This window comes from Leopardus geoffroyi, chromosome D4 (genome assembly GCF_018350155.1).
Source record: "Leopardus geoffroyi isolate Oge1 chromosome D4, O.geoffroyi_Oge1_pat1.0, whole genome shotgun sequence".
Lineage (NCBI taxonomy): Eukaryota > Metazoa > Chordata > Mammalia > Carnivora > Felidae > Leopardus > Leopardus geoffroyi.
In genome coordinates this window covers 5,243,886-5,259,519 of record NC_059342.1, presented here as the reverse complement: position 1 = coordinate 5,259,519, position 15,634 = coordinate 5,243,886, and the positions used below count along the sequence as shown (strand labels likewise).

The 15,634-nt window shown below is 47.7% G+C and overlaps 1 protein-coding gene across 3 annotated transcripts in view; it reads right to left on the bottom strand.

The window, feature by feature from the left end:
- The window catches only part of LOC123592539 (contactin-associated protein-like 3), a 193,955-nt gene that overhangs the window by 131,038 nt on the left and 47,283 nt on the right, over positions 1-15,634 (bottom strand). The gene's annotated exons all lie outside the window — the stretch shown is intronic.

The window sequence follows — 15,634 nt, the reverse complement described above, 5'->3', positions numbered from 1 at the left end:
CCCCAGAACCTTCCTACCGCCTCTCACCTGCATCCCCTTCCCTGCTTTCTCCCTTCTCCTCGCTCATTCTTGGCCTGCAGCGGTTCTTTAGGACCAGGCTCTGGGTCTGGAGTAAGTTTGAGAACAAGATGTGTAAGGGCTGGAGAGGAGGGTCTCCTGTGGCAGGGGCTTCAGAAAGGACCAGTGAAAGGCAGAGAGGCAGAGAGAGAACTGAGTTCAGAGACACTGTGCCTGGACAAGGGCCACAGAAAACGAGCCAAGCCTGCTATGGCAGTCCTCACTGTCTTCCATTTTCCCGAACCAAGATGCCCCAAGATGCCGAACGAGTCCACACCCCTATATAAAGCAGGACAGGTTTTCCCAATGCTGAGCAACTCTTTGCTGGGTCCCACACCTGAAGGAACAGCCATGCCTGGTCTACGTTTCACTCCTACCGGACACAAAGAATCCACAGAGGCACCATGTGGGAACCCTGAACAAAGATGGCGGACCTCTAGGAACGGAGGCACCGTCTGGGCTGGGATGGCAGCAAATCCCATGGTTTTGAATACCACCGAGGAGCCTGAGGCCAGCAAGTCCCCAAAGGTCTCCTAACCACTGTCCTCGGGTGCACCTTCACCTGCTAAACCCAAGCTCTGGGTGACGCAGATTTGCCTCTCTCTCACCAAGAGCACGACCGTCCTCTGATGACGTCCCCCTCCCGTTCTCAAACGCCTTCTGTGTTTGCCGGGAATCTATCTCACAGCAGGTGACAAGGATAACAACAATAATGAAAAGGAGACCAAAGGGCCACTTCAGTCGTATCTCACAATATTCCAGGGTGGCATAGACACTGTCCATTGTGTAACCCTGACCTTCAGTTTCTTGTTCTGTAAAATGAAGACGCTCGCTGAAAAAGATGAGGTCATCAGGGAGGCGCCTGCGTGGCTCAATTGGTTGAGCATCCGACTCTTGATTTCAGCTCAGGTCATGACCACGGGGTCACGGGACTGAACCCTGCGTTGGGTTCTGTGCTGAGCGTGACGCCTGCCTGAGATTCTCTCTCTCTTCTTGTGCCCCATCCCCTGCTCGTGGTCTCGCTGTCTCTCAAAAATAAATAAAACGAGCAAAAATCTTTTTAAAAAAGATGAGGTCATCAGGATGGGCCCTAATCCAATATGACCAGGGTCTTTATAAGAGGAGGAGAGACAGAGTGGAGAGGAGAGGACACGAAAACACACAGGAAGATGCCTTGTGATGACGGAGGCAGACATCAGACTGATGCATCTGCCAGGATCACCGACAAGGTCATGCGCTATGAGAAAGATACGGAAAATTTTCCCCTAGAGCCTTCAGGGGGAGCGTGGCCCCAATAGACTGAGTTCAGACTTCTGGCCTCCAGGATTGTGAGGCCATAAATATCTGTTGTTTTAAACCCTAGGTACTTAGTCAACAGCGGCCCTAGGAAAAGTTTACGGGGCTAGACTTAATTCCTTTCCACCTAAAGGTGCCCAAGAGCGTGAGAAGCAGGTTTTTCAAGAGAGCCTGGAGATTCGACAACTGATGAAGGCAATTAATCAATTTCAGGCTAGGAAACCGCTTGGCAGTGCAGTGAATGCACTGACCCTTTCACTTATTATTAGTTGGGGATGTACAGATGGAAAAGCAGTGCCACGATAATTTCGCGCTCCACTCTCAGGATACTTTTCTGCTAACCCTCAGATTTCCGTACAGGAAACAGGAGCTTTGCGTGTGTCTGAATGTTCCCTCAGTGGGAACTTTCGCTAATAAAGCCTTTGCTGCAGCAGACACGCGAGCTCCCCGGGGGTCCCTTTCTGCTGCTCCTGAAAGTTTTCTCTCCTCTCTTAAAAAACAAGGATATTGAATCGTTAAAATGTTCAAAGGTCTGAAAGGAGGATAAACCGCTCAGGTCTGAGTTGATTAAGAACGTGTAAAAATACACAAGACAGGACTTCAAATCCAAACCAAGTGCATTGGCCTAATGCACATCCAGTGTGATTTATTTCAAACCTCTCTCCCTCGGTCGCAGGCATAGCGTGAGGCTAAACTCTGCGATTTCCACTGCCTGCCCTTCTTTCTTGCTCACGGCTCCTTCTGGAAAAGGGCTCGGACCTTGGGCTCTTTTTCAAACCTGGGCTTTTTTGATGGTTCGAAGTGATTTCTCCTCAAGGGCATACGGAAAGGAAGATTGTGCCAGGAAGGAAATAAACAGAGCGCTCCGAGCACAGCACAGGGTGACCGGGATAGGACTGGCTGGTGGCCGTTATCTCCCAGGCGTGGCACTCACCTGGCAGACAGGTACACGGCAGACGGATGAGCTCGTCTCCATGCACACAAACTCCTGTACTGTAATCCCAGAGGCAGCTCGTCCTTTTAAATGCGAGAAGAAAGTCAGCTAAAAAAGTTTCCCTTAGGGGCGCCTGGGTGGCGCAGTCGGTTAAGCGTCCGACTTCAGCCAGGTCACGATCTCGCGGTCTGTGAGTTCGAGCCCCGCGTCGGGCTCTGGGCTGATGGCTCAGAGCCTGGAGCCTGTTTCCGATTCTGTGTCTCCCTCTCTCTCTGCCCCTCCCCCGTTCATGCTCTGTCTCTCTCTGTCCCAAAAATAAATAAACGTTGAAAAAAAAAATTAAAAAAAAAAAAGTTTCCCTTAAATTGGAATAGTATTTGTTCTGATCTGTACCATCAAAAAGCCTGTATCAGGAAGACAGTCACAGTGGGGAGGACCTAAGATTCTTTTTACGTGGAGGACACTCGAGCCTCAATCGTCTTTTCAGCTGATCATCTCAAATAAGTGCCCAACATATTTTTATTTTTTTCAATGTTTAATGTAAAGACAGTATGAATGATATGCCTTGTATCCATTAGCATATAGATCTTAGACTTGACATAATTTATGCGAGAAATTATGGCGAGAAAAGCCAGCATAGAAGTGCCGTGAAAGAGGAAAGTCCGTGACTGAAGGCATTCCAAGTCCCAGCAGGGAGAGACTGGGCATCATGTAACTCACGGTCATCCAGAAAAGTACCTGGGAAATGACACCAGTTCGGAAGCCAGAGATGCAAAGGGGCCCGGACAAAGACACCCAGAGAATGGCCTGCGTTAAAGCACAGCCAGGGACTTGCGTTACCCAGCAAGGACACGGAGGGCCGCTCGGGGGCCATGAGGGATTGCCTCTCCTTACAAATCTCAAGGGTGAGAGAACCAAATAAACACGCTGTTCAGATGAGGGCGCAGAGAAATGAGAACCTGGTCCACTGCTTGTGGAAATGCAAAATGGTGCAACCACTGTGGAAACCAGCTTGGAGGGTCCTCACAAAATTAAAATAGAATGATCATATCCAGCAGTTACACTCCTGGGTTATGTCCCCCCAAAAAATTCAAGCCAGGATATCCCAGAGATATGGGCACACCCGCGATCATTGCAGCATTCTTCACAATAGAAACTCAAGTAGCCATTGATGGATGAATTGGTATCTTAGAACTGATAACAGAATACCCCAGACTGCATGCCTTATGAACAACAGAAATTTAACTGCTCACAGTTCTGGGGGCCGGAAGTCTGAGACCGGCATGCCCGCATGGTCAGGTGAGAGCCCTTTTCTGGGCTGCACGCTTTCCGTCCTCACCAAACGGAAGAGGGCGGCGATTTCTCTGAGCCTCTTTTATGAGATACTGTCCCTTTCAAGAGGGTTCCACCCGCATGACCTAAGTACCTCCAGAAGGTCCCACCTATTAATACCATCAATACTTTGGGCGGGGGGTCGGGTTACAGCAGATGAATGTTAATGGGACACAAACATTCAGACCATAGCGATCGATGAAATACAGTGTAACAATACGATGGAATACTATGCAGCCTTTAAAAAGGAGAGGCACCTGGGTGGCTCAGTCAGTTAAGCGTCTGACTTTTGATTCAGGCTCAGGTCACGATCTCACCGTTCACGGGCTCAAGCCCCGCATCGGGCTCTGTGCTGACAGTGCGGAGCCTGCTTGGGATTCTGTCTCTCCCTCTCTCCCTGCCCTTCCCCTGCTCACTCGTTTTTTTCCTCTCTCTCTCAAAATAAGTAAGAAACGCTAAGAAAAATTCCTCAAAAAGAAGGAAATCCTGTCACATGCTATATCATGGAAGATTCGCAAGGACATCACGCTACGTGAAATAAGCCAGTTGTCCAAGGCCAGACACCGTATGATCCCGCTTACCTGAAGGATCTAGGAACGTAGAATCAGATAGCAAAATCATAGAAACAGAGAGTAAAAAGCTGGTGGCCAAGGGCTGCGGGGGAGAGGAGGGAAAGGAAATTTGTGTTCCCCGGGTTCAGACCTTCCATCCTGCAAGATGGAATACTTCTAGAGGTGTGTCGCACAATACGAACCTACCACGCCCCACGGAACTGTATACCTAAAAATGGCTGAAGTGGTGAATTTAATGTTCTGTGCTTTTGACCACAATACAAAAAGAAAGCTCTACTTGGGATTTTCTTTCTTTTTTTTAGTTGTTTCAACGCCTAGTATCGAATTGTACAGCAATATGTGCACGTGGTTTAAAAGTAACAATTATTGTGTATTTTTAGCCTCCAGCCCTTTACCTGGAGTGAGTGTTCAGCTTGGGGACTTTAAATAGGAGCACCTTGCTTTATTTTTTTTTTTTTATATATTTTTAACGTTTTATTTATTTTTGAGAGACAGCAACAGAGTGCGAGTGGGGGAGGGACAGAGAGAGAGAGAGAGAGAGAGAGAGAGAGAGAGTGACACAGAATCGGAAGCAGGTTCCAGGCTCCGAGCAAGCGGTCAGCACAGAGCCCAACGTGGGGCTCGAACCCAGGAACTGCTAGATCATGACCTGAGCCGAAGTCGGATGCTCAACCGACTGAGCCACCCAGGCTCAGTGCCCCTGGAGCACCCTGCTTTAAAATAATGTTTTCAGGGGCGCCTGGGTGGCTCAGTCGGTTAAGCATCCGACTTCGGCTCAGGTCATGATCTCAGGGTCTGTGAGTTCGAGCCCCGCGTCGGGCTCTGTGCTGACAGCTCGGAGCCTGGAGCCTGCTTCCGATTCTGTGTCTCCCTCTCTCTCGGCCCCTCCCCTGCTTGTGCTCGGTCTCTCTCTCTCTCTCAAAAATAAATAAAAAGTTTAAAAATAATAATGTTTCCTTGACTCATTATCAATAAATAGATTTACCTCACTCTTTTCAAAGGAACGCATTCTACGCAGTATTAGGTTCTTCCATAAAACGGAGGTATCGTAATCCATCTATGGGCTCAGTGACCAGTGGAGACCTGGGTGGAGACTGTTAGGACATGAGCACAGGTGTCACAGGACCCTTCCGTGCACCTCACCTGTCTCTGCGGCATTCATCCTCAGAAGTCAAGTTTCTTCTTGGTGTGGACCGTGTGTTGAAGAGACTCAAAAGTACCTGTCTTTTTGGACCATCACCTTCAGAGGTCTGAGTAACAGGAACTTGAAGCACTGTAATTTTATGGAAACCCCCTGCAAGGGTTTGTGAGAGCGAATACCTTTTCATGCACATATAAGCCTCTCTGTTTCATTCTGTTTACTGTCTATTTATATCTTTACCCCTTTTTATGTACGGGATTTTAAAAATCTTGCCCATTTATTTTTAAGAATGTTTTATAAATTAAGAAAACTTGGGGGCGCCTGGGAGGCTCAGTCGGTTAAGAGTCTGACTCTCGGTTTCAGCTCAGGTCACGATCTCACGGTTTGTGGGTTCGAACCCCACGTCAGGCTCTGTGCTGACAGCTCGGAGCCTGGAGCCTGCTTGGGATTCTGTCTCTCCCCCCCTCTCTCTCTCTCTCTCAAAATAAAATTTTAAAAGTTAAATAAATTAAGAAAATGTGTTCTTTGTCATATATTTATTTTTGAGACAGAGAGAGACAGAGCATGAAGGGGGGAAGGGCAGAGAGAGAAGGAGACACAGAATCGGAAGCAGGCTCCAGGCTCTGAGCCATCAGCCCAGAGCCCGACGCGGGGCTCGAACTCACGGACCGCGAGATCGTGACCTGGCTGAAGTCGGACGCTTAACCGACTGCGCCACCCAGGCGCCCCTGTCATATATATTTAAATTTCCCCCAATGTATGTTTGTCGTCTTGTGACAGCATTTTGTTTTTGCACATCGTTTTTACATTCATCGAATTTATCACCCTTTTCTTTTGTAGCATCTGGGTTTCCATCTCACTTAGCATGCTCTCTCCAATAATTAGTACGACACATTTTCTAATTGCGTTTCATCCTTTCTCTGTGGCTGATTTCTTTGAAATTGTATCTACTTTAGGTAATTAAGGCAGGGATCCAGCTTTATTTTTTCCAGTGGCTACCAAGTTGTTCCAGTATCGTCAAATGAATAATGCATTTGTTACCATTAATGTGAAATGCCACCTCTATTTCATGCTAATTCTGTAAGTATATTTTTTAATGAACCCTATGTTTTTTCACTAATTTTTGCATTAATATGCTAATATAAACAGCATTCCTATTAAGTAGCTTCAAACAGCTAGATTTAAGCTTTATAAGGCATTTTCCTAGCTTACCGGGAATAATCACCTTTAATACTATTCTTATGACCAATTGCTGTGGCTCGTCCTGCATACAAACATTTTAAGACGAAATGTAGAAAAACCTCCTTTTATTTCAGGGTTAGTTGAAGAGGAGTATACATCATGATTACACTATCAAGTCTTGATAGGGCAGGGATTAACCCCACTTTTCTTTTACGCCTCTTAGTGATGCTTTCGATGTTTTTTGGAGCATTTCTTATCAATTTTATTGCCTGTGATTCTATTATAAATGAGGTCCACGGTTCCTTTATCTGTTAGCTAATTACTTGTAGGTATAAAGAGAAGTTAATTAATTTTGGAAATTGCTTTCGTAAGGAGGTACATCGCGGAGTTATTTTTTTTTTAATTTTTTTCCTCAGGAGATTTTCTTACGTTCTCCAAGAGCATATAATGAGAATTTACCTCCAGTTCTAATTTTCGTGCTCCTTCTATTACTTCCTTCTCTACCTGAATGTACTTGATAACTTGAGAATGTGAGGATGGAGACTTAGAAAGGGCTTCACACATTTATCTTTTAAGGTCATATGGAATAAACGTTTTTTAAAAGCCCTCTATAGCCTCAAAAGCAAGGGAAACCCCAAATTGATTCTCTCTGGGACTAAGTTCTGAAATAAGGCAAAAGCAGAAGTCTAGGACTGTATCCAGAGATGAACAAAAAATAAGGGGAAAGACTACTTTCTAGGAGAGTAATCCAACCCGTTCGTGAAGACAACTCACCCATAGGAATCCTCATCACCCATGTGATTCCTCATCACAGAAATGTTGCAAAGCACTGATCCATTTCAGATTGGTCAACAGGCACCTATTTTACATCAGTGTCAATACTATTTCCTACTTAATACCGTGCAATAAATGATACTGGAATAACGAGGTAGCCATTTGAAAAAAATTAATGAAGCCATATCCCTACCTCACACCTTCAACAGACAGAAAAATGAACTAAACCGGGGATCGAGCAACCTGGAGGCCAGGGTCAAATGCAGCTGCTTGCGTGTTTGTGTAAATAAAGTTTTATGAGAACACAGCCACACCTGTTCATTTACCTAACACCTGTGGCTGTTGTCACACAACAGAAGAGTTAAGTAGCCACGGCAGCGACTGTACCGTCTACAACGCTGAAAACATTTGCCACCTGTCCCTTTACGGAAAGAGTCTGCAGACCCCTGGTCTACCCCGCTCTTTCCCTCAGTCTGAGGCCTTTAAACATATTTGGAGGACATCCAGCTTCTCAACTGACGCCCCGATCTTCTGCTCGGAAAGTATGAGGATTGCGAATCAGAAACTCTCGTCATCTCAGTTTTGAGACCCCGTCTGGCACGAAGCCACTTTTGAATCTTTTATTGCCAAAATGACAGGCCCAGGAAATCCTCCACGAGAGGCCAAAGTGCACATCATACTTCCGCATCTGTATACCTACAGCATGTGTGCAAGCTGCAGAATGTGTAGAGTTGACTGCCATTGCAAAGGAGACCAAGCGTCAGTACCTCCTCTGAAGCTGAGCTGCCCGAGTTGCAACAGGAGATCCTGATGGAAATGCTCCCTGAACTCCCCTGCTTCCCTCCCCTCGTCCCCCACCCCCGGGGACGTGGGTCAGCACCATTTCCTTTCAATGACCGTGCTGCTGGAGAAGCTTTTCTGCTAAGAATTTCATTTTTCCGCCATGCGCCTTTCTTGCGTAAGACAAAAAAGAGCACTTTTGCGCTCTTTCAATGAATAAATATCCTACTTTTCAAGCTATCTCCCCCATGACTCTGCCGTACTCCATTCACACTATGGTCTACAATGCACCTTTTTCATAAAGTCTATCCTAATTTCCACGGGTTGCTACACACAACCGCTTGGTTATATTCAGAGTAAAGGTGCAATTTGTAACATGTCTCCGGATTTCCTATTTGTCTTGTTACGTATTTAAGATTCTACTTCCCTCCCTCCCAAGGTGATAACGTGTGGCAATTCTAATAAGCCCAAACATTACTTGTACCAAGCGGTGAAGTAGGTACAAAGGGTACAGAGATAAACAAGCCTTAGTCCCTGACTCCAGAACTGATGTGAAATAGGCACGAGATGGGTAAATATAGTCGAAGAGAGGAATATGTGAGAAATGAAAAAGAAGGGAGCGTCTAAGCAATTTCCGTACACAGTGAAGCTTTTCCGGTTGCAGAAGGTTGTCAGTGACAGAGAAGGAAGGATATTCTGCACAGAGAGCAGGGAGCTCGGACAAAAAGCAGTTGTTACAGGACACCCCGCCTCTGGGGAGCCCTTGGTTACTTTGCGCTTCGAGCTCAGAAGGCTCATTCGCTTCTCTGCCTCAGCCTTTCCAGCTGCTCGGAGAGTTTTCCGCAGATCGAATCCAGCATTTATCTTGTCACTGACCCCCGCAGTTAAAGGCAGACGGGACCACCTTAGGTTCAACAGGACATCATCCTCGTACAACCTCGTGGGGAAGCAATGTTAAACTTCTTACACTCAGATGTGGCACCAAAAGCCTCCTGCTGCGGAAGCAGCATCACACGGTCGGCTAAGGTTTCGAGATGCATTGACTACCCATCTGGCGGAGGTCTATTGAGAACAGCAACTTTTCCTTAATTCAATCCAACAGCCCTTTACTGAGACACCATAATACGCCTGGGCCTCTGGGGAGATCAATCCCTGACCGAATGGCTCTCAGCGCCCAGGAGGGGGAGCCACGCATAGGAAATCCGATTGTGGCCCACAGTGGTAAGCACAATCAGCAAAGTACGGTCCGTACAAAGTCACTGCCGTGGTGGCCAATATGCTGAACGTGAGGAGGTGGCTGGTTAAGAAGGAGACAGCCACGTCCCCCACACGGCTGAGGATGGAGGTGATAGATAACAGAATCGCTGAAACGTTACTCCTGCTCCTTCTGCTGAAAGCCAATCGGTCTCAGAGCCGAACTTGGCAGTGGTGGGCACGGCTGTGGTTGGCCGGGGCCTCACGTCGGACCCTGCAGACCTGCAGACCCTTTCTGCAACATCCCGTGTGATGTGAGGCTTGGACTTGTTGAGTCATGAACTCCATGAGAAATGTATTAACCTAGACCTGAGATAAACCAACACGTATTTAAATGACTGAATTAATATGAGCCTCGATCAGGTGAATTTCCACTTCCGCTCCCAACAAAGCTTCCCATGTAGCACGGTGATTACCTCCCTGCACACGAAACACTCTTCCTTATTTCTGATTCAAGTCGTTCCTACGATAATTTGACGCAGTTCTTATCCCTCTCTATTCTGAAATCACATATGGGTCACATGATCTTTCTTTTTATACCAAGCAGTCACGGTTCTTTGTTTTTTATTTTTATTTTTATTTACGCAATATGTCAAACATACCCATACACACATGTACCTGTGATCTGGACTTAACAGGGTGAATATTTTGTTATCTGTACCTAAGCTCCTTCCCCCCCAACAGATAAACCACTGCAGATATAATGAACACCCCCTCATGCCATCTGTCTTGCTTCCAATATTTCCCTGTCATTTCTCCTACCCTAAATCCTTGGGGTCACCTCTGTCACTCTTGTAGAGCACTGTAAGGTTGTCGTGTCTTTCAATACAATATTAATTAGCCTCACTAATTAGTCTACACTTTTCTACTTGGCTTAGGTTATAAATTACTGAAAGTAGACTAAAGTTTCAAATGGTTGGCTGTTTCGATTTTATTTTCAGCTGTGGACCTACTGATACACATTTTTTCAAGGAAAAAGGAATCTATTCAATAGAATTAGTTATACTAGATCCTATGTTTATATCAAATAATTTCTTTTATTTTTGTTTTCAAATACAGTTTACCAGTCTGCTCTTAGAAGAATTCCTTTTTCACACAAACGTCCTGCATAGGGAAGAAACATACACTTGAATTGTAAGTTGTCAATGCATTCAGAGTTAACAACCCAGTCTTGAGTTCCCACGGGATCTAATCGTTGAATCTGAGTTCTGATGAGTTCAAAACGGAAAGAATGAAGTCCTAATTAATGCAAAATGTACAGATTCAAGAAATAACATAGTTCTCAAAGACGGAACTACCTTTAAGCACTTGGGTTGTCATTCGTCAATAAAAGCAACGAGAAGACACTCTGGGCTTGTGTCCCACGAGGTTGGTGACAGCTGGGGAGAAAGAGGGTGTTCTCCAGCCACAGGACAACAGAGCGAGGTTCCTGCAGGGAGGATCGCCTGATCAGGCTGACACCGTGTGGGACACCTGCGTCCTCCAGCAGGGGCATGACCCCCTGTGAGCCAGGCATGTACAGATGTCCTTGGTCATCTCAGTCAGCACTTCTGGGATCCCCTGAGAATCTTCTTTAAACGCAGATTCGGATTTAGTAGGCCAGATCCAGTCCCCCTGAGATTCCATTTTCTATCGAGATCCCAGGTGATACCGATGGTCTGTGCGCCACAGGTGGAGATGTGGGGCCTAGGGTAATCTGGGCCCTCTCTCTTGTAGAGAAGGAGAGGACAGGAGAAGAAAGATGTGATGATAAGGAGAGAAAAGCAGAGAGAGATATAACAAAGGCAAGGCTCAAGGAGAGAGAGACGAAGGACAGGAAATTTGATAACACGGCCGTCCCATGACGGTGGCCACTAGGTCCTTACATGGCTCCACCCACCGTCCAGGGGCTTTGGTCCCTAGTGCGGGGCAGATGGAGCCGGCTGGTGGCATGGGCTCTTCCGACGACCACAGACACGCGTTCCCCGATGGCCCCTCGGCAGAGCCAGGCAAGTCACAGCGCGTCCACAGACTTCTGAACCCGCCCTTCTGTACAGGGAAATAAATGCCAGGAGCGAACCCAGGGAAGGCGAGGGGCAGGGAAGGCTCTCGGGTACAGCCAAGACAGAGACCACCGAACCCCCTCCTTACAGTGTGGCTGGACTCTCAAATCACCTGGACTGGTTCGAATCACAAGGCTGGCCCGTTCCCAAGACCCTAATGATGAGAGCGGCTCACTGTGCCTAACGTTTGTGCAAACGGTATAGTTTATACTCAACACCGTCATCCTTGTAGGGGGTCTCACAAGGCAGAGGGTGCCTATGCGACCAGCCCCCCAAAAACACCCCGGCTGTTGAGCGTCTGATGAGTTTCCACGGTTGCAACACCTCACGCAGATTGCCAGAACTTTCTTGAGGAAGAATGAGGCATGTTCTATGGGTGTCCACGTGGACAGGACTCGTGGGGGCTTATGACTGGTTTGCCACGGGCTGCGCCCCAAGCACCTTCCTTCTCTCCTGATTTTGCTTTGCGTCCTCTCATCAGTTTTATGACTACACACTGGTCCCGTGAGTCCCCCCCACCAAAGTGAGTCGCACAACCTGAGGGGGGTCATCGGGATCTCTCCAGCCCTTCCCACCCCCTACACAGAGGACCCAGCTGGTTACACCCCAACTTCAGACCTGCAGAAACCGTGACGTCATAGCTCTCCCTTGCATCGGGCCGCGAAGGGCATGGTAACTTCTTACCCTGGCAGCACGAAACCAAGAAAACGGCAAAGTGTCGCTAACGAAGAGTGTAAACCTTTCAAGGGAATTTTGTTTAGACTCTCAAATTCACTCTCCAATTAAGGTCAGCGATCCGTAATGAAAACCACACCCTGACGGAGGGGTCGAGCCTCCGTTGTCATTAAGAGCCGCTGCCTCTACGTGAGAGGGCCAGAGAGCAGCCAAGTCGGCCTCATCTTTTTCCAGAAACTGTACATACAATCTCGTAATGATCGCCCCGTGGGGCGTCCCACTGTCAGAGTCAACTGTATAGAGAGGCGGGCCCGGAGCAGGAAACGAATCCACTTAAGCCGCAGTGACGGACCAAAAGAAGGCAAGGATGAGCCACCTTTCCTAACGGAGATCAAGACGCAGAAGAAATCTTTGCAGTGGAGCGTCAGAGACCCCTGCGCTGAGACGAAGGGCTTTCGAGCACGTCAGTCACTCAAGAGCGACTTCCTGCCGGAAGGGAGACCCCACGCACACACGCATGCACGCATCTAGCGAATGCGTCCCAGCTTTCTGCTGCGGGCCAGGCACCGTGAAGTTCTGGGGATGCAGAGGAGGAAGGCGTGTCTTTAGCCCCCCAGGACGGGGAGGTAGGCCACCACACCAGTCCTTACTGTGTGATGGGCGCAGGACCGAGGGGGGCTCCCCTACGTGGTCTCCGATCGGTAAGGCCACTATCCCTGCCCCCACCTCCCCTGGGCTCCTCGAAGCAAAGTGCCAGATGGTGACGCTTGGAGATGGTTGCCCCTGAGCTGCTGAGCCGAAACACAGGAACTGTCACAATTTCTCAGCCATGTATCAGAGTGGGATGGGGGTAAAAAACATGAGCCGTAGTTAGCGCGACTAAGAACAGGCGTGCACTAAACTCTACACCTGAAACCAGTTTTATCGTATATGTTAACTAACTAGAATGTAAATAAAAATTTGACATCAGCGGCGCCGGGGTGGCTCGCTCGGTTACGCGTCCAACTCCTGATTTCCGCTCAGGTCTTGACCTCACGTTCGGGAGTTGGAGCCCTGTATCAGGTTCTGCGCTAACAGTGTGGAGCCTGCTTGGTATTCTCATTCTCTCTCTCTCTCTCTCTCTCTCTGCCCCTCCCGTGCGTGCTCTCTCTTTCTCTCTCTCTCTCAAAATAAATAAACTTTAAAAACTTGAAATAAAAACTAAGCATGCACTATCAGTTACCTGATTTCCAAAACCAAGACTTAATTTTGAATAAAAGTTCTCTATATAAGTAGATGCTTTGTTAAGCTTTAACTGTTACTCATTCTTCTTTTTTGTAAGAGAGAGAAAGTGGGGATGAGGGCAGAGGGAGGGACAGAGAGAGAGGGGGAGAGGGAGAGACAGAGAGAGAGGGAGAGAGAATCCTAAGCAGACTTCCACCCTCAGCACAGACCCCGACACAGGGCTCAATCCCACAACCCTGGGATCATGACCTGAGCTGAAAACAAGTCAGATGCTCAACCGACGGAGCCAACCCGGGCGCCCCTAACTGTCACTCATTCTTAATTCATGTTTATCTTAACCCTGCTTTGGACCTGCTGTTCTAAGAATTAACTCGACCTCAATATCTACTTCTGATCACACACTTGGCAACTGCTGGTTTGGGCAGTCAGCCAGCCCCGAAACCCCAAATCCTCTCCTAGTCTGTTTCACCTCCTGTTAAGACACCTGGCCAGTTCTTAATTCAATTTACATCAGCATTTATTGGTGAACTAGAAAGAGGTCCAGAGATAAAAAACTAAATAGGCCATGATCTATGAAGTTACACTGAGTAACAGAGTTCTAAGGAAGTGCAAATGGGGGCAATTTAGGGACAAATGAGGGGAATTTGTCATTGTGTTGTTTGTTAGTGTTAGAGGTAAGTCACGTGCTAACAAGTGGCCGCTTCCTGGCTGATGCTTTTCCTCCTGCCACGATGAGAAAAAAATTTTAAGCATTACATAACATGCAGGGCTCCTGGGTGGCTCAGTCGGTTAAGGGACCGACTTCGGCTCAGGTCATGATCTCACGGTTCGTGGGTTCCAGCCCCGCGTGGAGCCCCAAGTCGGGCTCTGTGCACTGACAGCCTGAAGCCTGCTTCGGATCCTCTGTCTCCCTCTCTCTCCGCCCCTCCCCTGCTTGCACACGCACCAGCTCTCGCTCTCTCTCTCAAAAATAAACATTAAAGGGGCACCTGGGTGGCTCGGTTGGTTAAATGTCCGACTTCAGCTCAGGTCATGATCTCACAGTTCATTGGTTTGAGCCCCACACTGGGCTCTGTGCTGCCAGCTCAGAGCCTGGAGCCTGCTTCGGATTCTGTGTCTCACTCTCTCTGCCCCTTCCTTGCTCACACTCTGTGTGTGTGTGTCTCTCTCTCTCTCTCAAAAAAGTGAATAAACGTCAAAATTTTTTTTCAAAATAAACATTTAAAAGATATATTTTTTTAAAAAGTTACATAATATCCTTAGCCTAAATTAAATGGAAACTAAGCTGTATATTTTTTATTGTGGGTATATAGTCACGATATAAAATTTACCACTTTGACCACTTTTAAGCGTGCATTTCTCTGGCATTAACATTCGCACTGTTGTGCAACCGTTCCCACCGTGCATCTCCAGAACTTTTCACCTTCTCAACTGAAACTCTGTCCCCACTCCACGCTGACTCTCCATTCCTCTGTTCCCCTAGCCCCTGGCAAGCATCTAAACTGCATTTTTAGTAACAAGAAAAGAGTAAGTCCTTCTCCACCTGACACATCTCCCACAGGCCACACACCCCCCCCGCCCCATCAGCCGCCCCACCAGCCAAGTGCAAACACTGTGCGCACAGAGCTTCTCATTCAGGGCAGACTGTGATTTAAAAACACAAATGCTGGGGCGCCCGGGGGGCTCAGTCGGTTAAGCGTCCGACTTCGGCTCAGGTCGCGATCTCGCGGTCCGTGAGTTCGAGCCCCGCATCGGGCTCTGGGCTGACCGCTCAGAGCCTGGAGCCCGTTTCGGATTCTGTGTCTCCCTCTCTCTCTGCCCCTCCCCCGTTCATGCTCTGTCTCTCTCTGTCTCAAAAATAAATGGAACGTTAAAAAAAACACACAAATGCTAATTAGATAATAAATTTCACATAGTGTCATAGTCAAAAAGTCAGGCAAGGGGCTCCTGGCTGGCTCAGTCAGCTGAGCGTCCGACTCTTGATCTTGGCTCAGGTCATGATCTCACTCACGGTTTGTGAAACTGAGCCCCAGACTGGGCTCTGCACTGACAGCACAGAGCCTGCTTGAAACTCTCTCTCTCTCTCTCTCTCTCTCTCTTCCTCCCTCCCTCCCTCTCCGCTCTGCTCATGCATGCACACACACCCTCTCTCTTAAAATGAATATTTAAATATTTTTTAAAAGGCAGGCAAAATTTAATTCTTCCAAAAGAAACACGATATGTAATCAGAGGTCAAAACTATGTCACGAATGCAAAATAATCACGATTCCAACGAATCCCAGAGATCTAGCTCCCATGAATTACAAGGGGCCACCCAAGTACACAATTTCCTGTTGGAGCCGGATTTGTGTCCCCCAACATGCCGTCCATA